The 12379-nt window shown below is 41.1% G+C and overlaps 1 pseudogene; it reads left to right on the top strand.

Moving 5' to 3' along the window:
- Nucleotides 1-11813, top strand: part of LOC117450009 (serine/threonine-protein kinase MARK1-like) — a 33655-nt pseudogene extending 21842 nt beyond the window's left edge.
- The last annotated feature ends 566 nt before the right edge of the window (nucleotides 11814-12379 follow it).

Below are 12379 nucleotides of genomic sequence, written 5' to 3'. Positions count from 1 at the left end.
TATCTAATTTATTCAACTTAATATACTACATTATGTTGTCATCAAAGTGCACGGAAACGGACCAATCACAACAGTTAATGTATTGCTGTATCTGCCATTAGAGCTGTCGATGTCTTTCGGTTGACTGCAATATCTCAACAAAATGTGGATTGTGAGGATATTAAGTCCAAGACAATATTCCCCCTCAGGATGAGTTGTAATAACTTTAATGATCTTCAGATTTTTCACGTAGTGCCATCAACTTATCAACATTTAAACGTGTTCACGACTGGTTTTTGACCAATTATGAGCTCTTGAACTTAAAATATGCTAATTTGAGCATGCTAACACACTTAAAGGTGGGGTAGGTAAGTTTCAGAAACCGGCTCGAGATACACTTTTTGTTATATTCCATGGAATGCTCTAAACATCCCGATGGCAATTAATATCTGAAGAGCTTTGACAAAAAATCCATAACAAAATGTCATCTGTAGAAGCCGTAATACTGTAAAAAGTACAACCGATCCGTTTAGCCGGCCCGGTTAAACGGATTGGATGGCCTACCTGCCTGTCAGCCTTCCATCGGGGCACAAACTTATCTCGTGCCCTCATTGGTCATGTGCGCGTTCCTGTGTGTTGGAGGAGGGGCTCTGTGAGGAAGTGGCAGATTTTCTCCGGTTGTGTATTTTCAAAATCTAGCGATCTCGAGCCGGTTTCTCAAACTTACCTACCCCACCTTTAACTGAGATGGTGATGATGGGAATTATTAATAAAATCTTCCTTTGTGTTTTCTGACCAATCAGAGCTGATGGGGACGATGGGCTTCTCTCAGGAGGAAGTGAAGAAGGCGCTGGAGGGTCAGAAATACAACGAGATGACGGCGATATACCTGCTGCTGGGGAGGAAAAATGCCGAGGTTTGTTCAATACACCGTTTTACATTTAGTCGATTCTTCCTGGTTGCTCAATAATCTCACATTTTGGAGCTTATCGATACCATTTAGATTAATTTGTGTTAAGGCTAGGTTAGCACAAACACGAGAAGTAAGCCTAACTTCATCCAGTACTGTATGTCGCATGTTTTTATTTGATTGTATTTACTTGTTTAAAATGAAATGTGTCTTTAGGTTGACTTACAACATCTGTCCAGGGACTACAGATGAAAAATAGAAATGTCACAGTAACAACAGTGTTACAGAAATGTTGATTGATGTGCACTGTCCCTGTTAAAAAATAAAATAAAAATCAAAGGATGAAAAATCGACCTTCGAAGCACTCTGTCTGTAACTGAGCAGGGCTTTTACCCAGAATCCTCTGCTGTGTCTCTCTCAGTCTGAAGGCGGTGAGACTCTGTCCAGTAACCTGCTCCAGAGGTCACGACCCAGCAGCGACCTCAACGGCTCCAGCCAGTCGCCCGCACACTCTCGCAACACGTCGACCAATCAGAAGCAGCGGCGCTTCAGCGACCACGGTGAGTTTCTGTCCAGGTGTCAAAATCTCATAAAGGGTTACAGCGGATCTTTAAAAGTCTGAGCACGTGTTGAAACCACAAAGACGCACCTTTCAGCCAAAACAAAAGGCAGAATTAGTTTTAAAATATCTCTGAAAAAAAGAGCTACTGTATTTAAAAATGCCAACCAAGTAGAATGGTATTTATTTACATATTTCTCAACGGCTCATTTCAGAATAAATGTGGATTTGCCTAAAAAACTATTTTTTCGGGGTTCAGTGTTTTGTTTGATTTTAAATAAACAAAGTCTTGGCTTTCAGAATATGAAACTTTTATTTCCAAAATCACACGATCGATACATTCTTGAAGCTTGTAACGGGAAGAAGACAGCTCTCACTCACACCCTGCTGTTCCGCAGCGCCGCCCCCCTCCCTCCGCTGACATTATGAATGCAAGGCGTAGAGTAATCATAGATAACACAGCAGTTTGTTTTCATCTTATTTCAAATAAACAAAGTCTTGGCTTTCAGGATATTAAACTTGTTTCGGCAAATTCAGATGATAAATACAACGTTGAAGCTTCGGCATAATTACAAGCGGAGAACGGAGGAACTTGACGTCACAGCAGGCGTAACAACAGCCGGTGTTTCTCCTGAGGGTTTTCCCCGGGAAACAAACACGATACACACAAACGCAAAAATACACAAACACACACACACACACACACACACACACACACACACACACACACACACACGCGCGTATACACACACACACACACACACACACACACACACACACACACACAAGCTTCCCCCAGACCAGTAATCCAAACGAAAATATCTTCCCTCCGTACTACTTTGATCATTTGCTAATAACCAATCAGATCGATGGATTCCAGAGAAGAGGAAACTTTGAGGTCCTTTATATAATGTGACATATTTTGCTTAATATTTGTACAACAACAACAATCCTGATATCACGAGAAAGCTGGGAACCTCCTCTTTCCAGCAGTGCATACAACTCAAAATGTGTCTTCGGGTCAATGCGACTGATTTCGATGGAGCACAATTCTTCTTGCATTATGATCACACAGATCAGGACAGCAGAACCAACAACACTAACAATATGTTTGCAAACTAAAATAAGAATACAATTGGCTATTTAAGTAAAGATTGTAGGGCTTGTCTGAAAGGGTTAGGGGCAGGTAGAGGTTGCTTTAAATGTCTCGCATGGGAGAAACCTGTCTGAGAAATAGAAATGGCTGCATCAAGTCCAGATCGAATCGTTTTGAAAAGTCTTAATATCTCTTTCTCCCCGTCAGTCTTTATTCTGTACTAATAATAAAGGCGACAATATCTTGAAGTCTTAACGTAACTTGCCCAAAGCTTTTCTCTTTATTAACGTCACATCATATTTTATACATATTTTTATGTTTGTATTCGGGATTGTGGGAAACGGTATTTCGATCTCTCTGTCTGTGCACACAAGCTGACAGATTGACAATAAAGGTGACTTTGACTTGACTTTGACTTGATCTGTGTTCTCTCTCTGTCTCAGTGGCGCCCGCTATCCCCCCTCCTGTGTCCTACACCAAGCGTAGTCATGCCAACAGCGTAGAGAGCGACAGGAAGGAAGGGGCGGCGTCGCCCACGGGGGCTCCGGACCGCCGGAGGTCAGCCACCGCCTCAGGGGTGAGAGGAGTCACTGTTTCTGCTCCAAACTGGTCCTCGTACATGTTCGGTTCTTTATAAGGACATTAGCACTAGCATGGGCATTGGCTACTCTTCCTGGGGTCCTCACACACGCAACACGTACATCAAACAAATCATTTCATGCAATTTACAATGCTATATGAGGTGAAAACTAAAATTGTCCAAATAAGGCCAAACAAAAAAATACTAATAAGTGTACATAATATGATATACATATACACAGGCTTCAAGCTTTTGAAATAGACAGATACCAAGTTTAGAAGCAGTGTTAAAAGTCAAACCGCTATGTTGGTACCCTCTGTTGTTGAATCAGGAGACCACATGTACATTTATACTTTCTTGTTAACGCAATATCTAAGGAACACTTTGAGTATTACTACTGATTACTACTTGTTGGTAGATTACTGTGACCTAACTAAATATGTGTTGGGGTCATGACTCAATCATTCTTATGCTAATGTTAACATTGCACTCAGATGTCTAATGTGAAAAAGCAAGCCGCCATTGATGGACATGAACACACAAGCTGGTCGTTCTGAATTCTGTATACATTCCTATATGTGGGCTCTTTAAATAAATAATTGGCTTCCAGTAATTAAGCACTTGGTAACATGCTTGTTTATGAATTAAAAAAAAACGTCATTCCCCGTACCCTTGTTGATAGAGATCACAAAAGAATATCACACATAGCTTAAAATAACAGAGAAACATAATTTGGAAAACGAATAAAATAAATCCGGTGTAAATATGAACCCCACGGGAGAGGAGCTGAAGCAGCTAAATAACGCATAGCAAGATCAGATCATTCTGAGTAAAGTCCTGTTGTATCTGAGTGTGTGTCCAATCAAACCGCTCCATTGACTTTGTATGCCGTCATGCGGCCTTTTTAAATGTGCCTCGTGTTGTACAGCGCAGGTCAAGTGTTATCCACACGTATGTCTATTTCTGTCAGCCTGTAGATTAGACCTTCTACCAAACATGATTCTGTGTCCCACTCGGCGCTGGAGGCGTGGAGCATTCATGCTCTGTTGTTGAATCGTCCCTTTTACTGTGTGATGAAGCTGACTGTGTTACAGAACATAACTCGGAGGAACACGTACGTTCACGAGAGGACGAGCAGCGACCGCCACTCGGCCGCTGTGACCAACGGGAAGGACAGCAGGTGAGAGGGATTCTGGGAGCTTGATCGCATTGCTGTTGTCCTGTATATCAATAACCAGGGACGTGCATTTTGGAGAGCGGGTGCTCAAGTGGGAAAAAGGGCACTTCCCATAATCATTTATAAAAAAGTGTTTTAGAAAAGGTTAAATATAGTTGCACATCTCGGGCTTACTGACCAATTAATTGTAATACCCTCACACTCACGTTATTGTTTAATACTCAACAGAATTCTACAAAATAATCAGCTAACACGAGACAATGGCCTTCTTTAGTATTCACGACGCACAAGAGCAGTCGACAACAAAGGAAACTATGCCACAATGTGCATGTCTTCTATGCTACTAGTTAAAATTGCTATAATAATTATTTTATTTTAGCACAACAATAAGTCCTTCGAATAATTTGTGTGGTATTAACATGAATAACACTTCAAAATAGGGAGCGAGAGCATCGGACAGGCTAACCTCCCAACCTGATGTTTTTATTTTTTATTCAATCAATATATTGTTGGAAAGGGAAACTGCGCAAACAGGAGTAGATATATATTCAATAATAATTAAAAAAGCACCCCAAAAAAGCACATTCTTTGGAGGAAGAAAAAGGGCAGGGCTCAAGCCCACTTTGATGTCTGTGTGCACGTGCCTGTCAATAACTAACCTGTGTGTGTGTGTGTGTGTGTGTGTGTGTGTGTGTGTGTGTGTGTGTGTGTGTGTGTCAGTCTACCTGAGGTTCCTGCAGCGTCCCCCTCTCCATCGCCGGGGAAAACCATCTCCACTCGTCCCCGTCACGTGAAGTCCATGTCGGCGTCGGGACATCCCATGAAGTCCTGCCTCCCCCCCATCGACGACAACGTGGAGTATCAGAGGTCAGTACAGCCGGGGAGTAATATACATGTAACTTTGGTAACATTGTATTTATATAAATATATTTACATTACATTTCTTTAAGCTGATGATTTCATCCAAAGCGATTTACATTGATCAGAGATGGCAAAAGTACCCACATCCTTTCCTCAAGTAGAAGTACAGATACTCGTGTTTAAAAATACTCTGGTTAAAGTAGAAGTACTGACTAAACTTCTTTACTCAAGTCAAAGTAAAGAAGTTTGGGCTTTGAAATGTACTTAAGTAAAAAGTACCCATAGCTAGCAGCTGCTTTAAAGAGTACCTGACCTCCCTTTATATCAATAGAACAATAATGTCATTGTTGGCTAATGAATGTTTCCATGCCGACCAACGGCAACATGACAACGTTTCCATTGGTCCCTCTTCTTTAGAGAAGACCAGGAAGTGATGGATACACGGATCGTGTTCAAATCAATAGGCACGCAGTGACTCTAAAGAATAATGATCACGCACCAACACACATTCAGACTAAAGGAACCAGCTGTTTGGGAAATGAGAGAAGTAGAAAGTACAGGTATTTGTGTTCAACATGTAAGAAGTAGAAAGTACAGGTATTTGAGTTCAACATGTAAGAAGTAGAAAGTACAGGTATTTGAGTACAACATGTAAGAAGTAGAAAGTACAGGTATTTGAGTTCAACATGTAAGAAGTAGAAAGTACAGGTATTTGAGTTCAACATGTAAGAAGTAGAAAGTACAGGTATTTGAGTTCAAAGTGTAAGAAGTAGAAAGTACAGGTATTTGAGTTCAACATGTAAGAAGTAGAAAGTACAGGTATTTGAGTTCAACATGTAAGAAGTAGAAAGTACAGGTATTTGGGTTCAACATGTGAGAAGTAGAAAGTACAGGTATTTGAGTTCAACATGTGAGAAGTAGAAAGTACAGGTATTTGGGTGGGTTCAACATGTAAGAAGTAGAAAGTACAGGTATTTGGGTTCAACATGTAAGAAGTAGAAAGTACAGGTATTTGAGTTCAACATGTAAGAAGTAGAAAGTACAGGTATTTGGGTTCAACATGTAAGAAGTAGAAAGTACAGGTATTTGGGTTCAACATGTAAGAAGTAGAAAGTACAGGTATTTGAGTTCAACATGTAAGAAGTAGAAAGTACAGGTATTTGGGTTCAACATGTAAGAAGTAGAAAGTACAGGTATTTGAGTTCAACATGTAAGAAGTAGAAAGTACAGGTATTTGTAGTTCAACATGTAAGAAGTAGAAAGTACAGGTATTTGAGTTCAACATGTAAGAAGTAGAAAGTACAGGTATTTGAGTTCAACATGTAAGAAGTAGAAAGTACAGGTATTTGAGTTCAACATGTAAGAAGTAGAAAGTACAGGTATTTGAGTTCAACATGTAAGAAGTAGAAAGTACAGGTATTTGAGTTCAACATGTTAGAAGTAAAATAAGTAGTGGAGTAAAGTACTGATACCAGAGAAATGTACTTAAGTGCAGTAACGAAGTATTTGTACTCTAATACTTCCCACCTCTCACAATGAGTGAAGCATAACGATGAACAATACATGAATCGTGCAAGTACATTAACTTTGAATGAGCCAAACTATTTGAACCACATATAGGAATGAGAAGTAAGTAAAGTAAGAAGTGGATTTCAGTCTGCGAGGAAAGATTTACAGACTTTTTGATTTCCCAATGCTCAAAGGGAGCTGGTTTCACTATGGCTCAATTTCAGTCCCTACCCACTTCCTCTCCAGTTGTGTGTGTGTGCATGGAGGGTTTGTCGTTCCAAGCCAACTAGTAGGAAATGGAAGTGATTACACCCTCTAACAGGAAGTCTGCCTCCGACCTGAACATGTGCCACGCTGTTTGTGTCCGTCATGAAACAAGCAGTGTACAAAAGGTTCCGGGCATTCATTTAATTCATGCACAAAATAAGACAGACATGTTTTATTGGCACACAGGTGTAAACAACTTGAAGGCTATATAGTATTTCAATTTCTTTTAACTGAGGATCATAGATACCTGTGTCTCAACTAGAAAACATTGCTTAATATTGTCTGCTTATCTGTATTATTGTGTTGCACTGTTGGAGCAGCCTGTGACCTACGACATAATGACTCTGTAGCTATGTTAGTCTGACAACAAAGAACCTTGAACCTTGAAAATGGTAGACGAACGCATTTGATGTAAAGTTTTGTATATTTCCAGAGACTGTTACAACAATCCAGCTGCTCATTAACATTCAATCTTATATACGAAAAGAGGTTTTCAAAAATGAAAGAAACAGAATTAAAGATTTATATTGTAATTGTCATTTATTACATTGTGTCTGAAAGATGCTGTTTTTAGTCCGCGGTCGAGTAAGTTCCTGTTTCTGCCAGAGAGAGGGAAGTTGGTCCTGAAGCTTGCCGCCTTTTTTTAATTAAAACCTTTCAGCACAAGGCCAATAAAGTGCTTTACAAAACACACACACAGAAATAGACTTACAGCTAAAAAGCAAAGCTGAAAAGTGTGTTACTGCTATGGACAGATATTAAGTACAAACTAAAAGTGTCCAGCGTTTCTCGTCTTCCTTCAAGACAGAGATTACACATCTTAGGTCCCAGGCTCCTCCAACAATGCAAGACAATAAAACAGATACAATAGAATGGAATAGTGCAAGGAGAGTCTTTATACAAGTAATTGGAATATGATGTGTTAGATAAATAATTTGTAAGTTGCAAACAGATGAATGTTATGGATAACTTCCCCCTCTCTCCTCCCCCCCCTCAGCTCCCCCCAGCAGCCGCCCCCCTCCTCCCCCTCAGCGTTCAGCATCACCAGCAGCAGCAGCACCACCCCGGATCGGACCCGTTTCCCCCGCGGATCGTCCAGCCGCTCCACCTTCCACGGCGCTCAGCTGCGAGACCGCCGCTCCGCCACGTACAACGGCCCCCCCCGCCTCGCCCAGCCTCTCCACGCACACCGCCGCCTCGCTGGCCTCCGCCCGCCGCGGCACCTCCACCTCGCTCATCGGGAAGATCACCTCCAAGTTCGTACGCAGGTCAGTGAGAGTCCAGAAGCTGTGGGAGTATTTCCGTTGACTCCTTTTAAAGCAAACTCAAAACCCATCTCTTCGCATCTGTCGTCCTTGTAAACTAATTTCCACCACCTAGTTTCCATCTACATTACCATCACTTCAGTCACATGCTTTTATCACGTGGCAATACTTATGGTGAGGTATCATGTTGTATTTAGTTTTTATAATTGTTATGCTTTGACGTTTGTATTTAGTTTTTGTCTTTGCTTTTGTTTGCTTTGTACAGCCCTTTGAGGCATTACATGTGATTTGGGGCTATAATCATTTGTTTAACTATAGTAGTAGTAGTAGTAGTAGTAGTAGTAGTAGTAGTAGTAGTAGTAGCAGCAGTAGTAGCAGCAGTAGTAGTAGTAGTAGTAGCAGTAGTAGTAGCAGTAGTAGTAGCAGTATTAGTAGCAGTAGTAGTAGTAGTAGCAGTATTAGTAGCAGTAGTAGTAGTAGTAGCAGTATTAGTATCAGTAGTAGTAGCAGTATTAGTAGCAGTATTAGTAGCAGCAGTAGTAGTAGCAGTATTAGTATCAGTAGTAGTAGCAGTATTAGTAGCAGTATTAGTAGCAGCAGTAGTAGTAGTAGCAGTATTAGTATCAGTAGTAGCAGTAGTAGCAGTATTAGTAGCAGTATTAGTAGCAGCAGTAGTAGTAGTAGCAGTATTAGTAGCAGTAGTAGTAGCAGTAGTAGTAGTAGCAGTATTAGTAGCAGCAGCAGTAGTAGTAGTAGTAGTAGTAGCAGTATTAGTAGCAGCAGTAGTAATAGTAGCAGTATTAGTAGCAGCAGTAGTAATAGTAGCAGTATTAGTAGCAGCAGTAGTAGTAGTAGCAGTATTATTAGCAGTATTAGTAGCAGTAGTAGCAGTATTAGTAGCAGCAGTAGTAGTAGTAGTAGCAGTATTAGTATCAGTAGTAGTATTAGTAGCAGCAGCAGTAGTAGTAGTAGTAGTAGTAGTAGCAGTAGTAGTAGTAGTAGCAGTATTAGTAGCAGCAGTAGTAATAGTAGCAGTAGTAGTAGTAGTAGTAGCAGTATTAGTAGCAGTATTAGTAGCAGTAGTAGCAGTATTAGTAGCAGTATTAGTAGCAGCAGTAGTAGTAGTAGTAGCAGTATTAGTAGCAGCAGCAGTAGTAGTAGCAGTATTAGTATCAGTAGTAGTATTAGTAGCAGCAGTAGTAGTAGTAGTAATAGTAGCAGTATTAGTAGCAGCAGTAGTAGTAGTAGTAGTAGCAGTATTAGTAGCAGTAGTAGTAGCAGTAGTAGTAGTAGTAGTAGTAGCAGTATTAGTAGTAGTAGTAGTAGCAGCAGTAGCAGTATTAGTATCAGTAGTAGTAGTAGTAGTATTAGTAGCAGCAGTAGCAGTAGTAGTAGTAGCAGTATTAGTATCAGTAGTAGTATTAGTAGCAGCAGTAGTAGTAGTAGTAATAGTAGCAGTATTAGTAGCAGCAGTAGTAGTAGTAGTAGTAGCAGTATTAGTAGCAGTATTAGTAGCAGCAGTAGTAGTAGTAGTAGTAGTAATAGTAGCAGTATTAGTAGCAGCAGTAGTAGTAGTAGTAGTAGTAGCAGTATTAGTATCAGTAGTAGTATTAGTAGCAGCAGTAGTAGTAGTAGTAATAGTAGCAGTATTAGTAGCAGCAGTAGTAGTAGTAGTAGTAGCAGTATTAGTAGCAGTATTAGTAGCAGCAGTAGTAGTAGTAGTAGTAGCAGTATTAGTAGTAGTAGTAGTAGTAGCAGCAGTAGCAGTATTAGTATCAGTAGTAGTAGTAGTAGTATTAGTAGCAGCAGTAGCAGTATTAGTAGCAGCAGTAGTAATAGTAGCAGTATTAGTAGCAGCAGTAGTAGTAATAGCAGTATTAGTAGTAGCAGTAGTAGTAGCAGCAGCAGTAGTAGTAGTAGTAGCAGTATTAGTAGCAGTATTAGTAGCAGCAGTAGTAGCAGCAGTAGTAGTAGTAGCAGTATTAGTAGCAGCAGTAGTAGTAGTAGCAGTAGTAGTAGTAGCAGTATTAGTAGCAGTATTAGTAGCAGCAGTAGTAGTAGTAGCAGTATTAGTAGTAGCAGTAGTAGTAGCAGCAGCAGTAGTAGTAGTAGCAGCAGTATTAGTAGCAGCAGTAGTAGTAGTAGCAGTAGTAGTAGTAGCAGTATTAGTAGCAGTATTAGTAGCAGCAGTAGTAGCAGCAGTAGTAGTAGCAGTATTAGTAGCAGCAGTAGTAGTAGCAGTATTAGTAGCAGTATTAGTAGCAGCAGTAGTAGCAGTAGTATTTTAATTGTTATTGTCCAATGCCATGTCTTTTTATGCTGCTGCAATGCAAACATTTCCCAAACTGGGATCAATAAAGTACTCCTATCTTATCTCTAACATTTATTTGACTGTTGCGTCTCTCTGTCCTCCAGGAGTTTATCAGGTGAGCCTAAAGAGGAGGGGCGGGACTCCAAGCCTCGTGCGCTGCGCTTCACCTGGAGCATGAAGACCACGTCCTCCATGGAGCCGGGGGACATGATGAAGGAGATCCGCAGGGTCCTGGACGCCAACAACTGTGACTACGAGCAGCGCGAGCGCTACTCCCTGTTCTGCGTGCACGGAGACGCGCGGCAGGACAGTCTGGTGCAGTGGGAGATGGAGGTGTGCAAACTGCCCCGACTCTCACTCAACGGCGTGCGCTTTAAGAGGATCTCCGGCACGTCCATCGCCTTCAAAAACATCGCCTCCAAAGTGGCCAACGAGCTCAGGCTGTGAACAACTTCCAGTTATTCATCGAAGGGGGAAACACCTCTGTGGTCCTCTTTCTTCACAGAATGACGCCCCACCAAGTGACGGCGGCCATGTTGTGTTCAGCGACTCTCTAACTGCTGTATGACTCTGAGAAAACACACATTATTATACTCTACACACTTACTATTTAATGTTATCACTAAATGTTTGCCAGTGAAACCAAATATTAAAGCTGACGGTGCAGATTTCCAGCAGGTTGTAGTTCATCCCTCGGTGATGAGATCCAGAGCAAACAGCAGGAGGATGTTTCCATCTGACCTCTCCCGCCTGTCGGTTTATCACTGTTTACATGCACTTCAGATTTTTACGAAACCTTGGAAACTGAATTTTAAAACATTGTGTAAAGTGGAAACACGGCACGCGAGCTAAAGCTGATTAAACAGGGAGAGTTTTGTTGGAGAAACCTGAAGACTTTTACTTTGCGATTTGCATGTGGGAATATTAAAGAAGCTGTTCGCAGTCTTTAAAGAAGACCAAGCGATGTCATCTGGAGCTTTAGAGGCTTACTATCCTTGCTGTGCATGTAGACATATTATCAGCTTTCGGTTTGCTAACGGTCCCTTTGTCTCTGGAGTGCAGGTAAACAGTGGAACGTGACCTCCGCTCGACCTGTGCAACTCTCCTGCTGCAGCAGAAGAACACTAACTGTGAGTCCGCAGCTACAGAGTCAGCAGGCCAAGTGTGTGAACTCATGCAAGGAATTTACCTGCGATTTTTCATTGCTCTCAATACACACACAGAACAGCTAGAAAACAAAGCTGGAAAAGGTGAACGTTTTACTGCTATGTACAGATATAAATACATGCTAAAAAGTGACCAGCGTTTCTCGTCTTCCTTTGACAATGGCTATCAGAGATTAAAGAAAGAAAACGGGATGATTCAGACATCTAATGTATTTGAAACGACTAATTTCATGACACGCCCTTAATTCAGTGGTGCATGATGGGGGAGAATACCGTTTGAGCTTGGATTGGGAATTTGTGTGCATGTCCAGAGAAGCACGAGTGACCCTCAATCATTATCAAGCCGCAACAGTAGCCCCCAAACAGATGTCATCGGGCCATCAAAGAAATCGTTCATGATCATTACGGAACCACAAAGGTGCAATCGGGCCTTTTGCACTCCACTCAGCGGTTGGGTTACATTTAGAGGACAAATCTGAGCAAAAGTATCTGTTCTATATGTTGGCTTTTTCTTATGAAGTTCACAGAAATAGATTCAGCTGGAAACTAAAAACAAATTGTTTTTAATTGATGTGCAATTTACTAAAAAAATATTCAAACTTGATCTGAAGAGTAGAAGTGAAGACGCATCTGTGCAAATCTTGAGGTTTTTTTTCCGTTGAATTCATGACACAGAAAAGGAGGAGAGCGGAGACCAAG

This window comes from Pseudochaenichthys georgianus, chromosome 1, assembly GCF_902827115.2.
Source record: "Pseudochaenichthys georgianus chromosome 1, fPseGeo1.2, whole genome shotgun sequence".
NCBI classification, from domain to species: domain Eukaryota; kingdom Metazoa; phylum Chordata; class Actinopteri; order Perciformes; family Channichthyidae; genus Pseudochaenichthys; species Pseudochaenichthys georgianus.
This window is presented reverse-complemented; position numbering and strand designations above follow the sequence as displayed.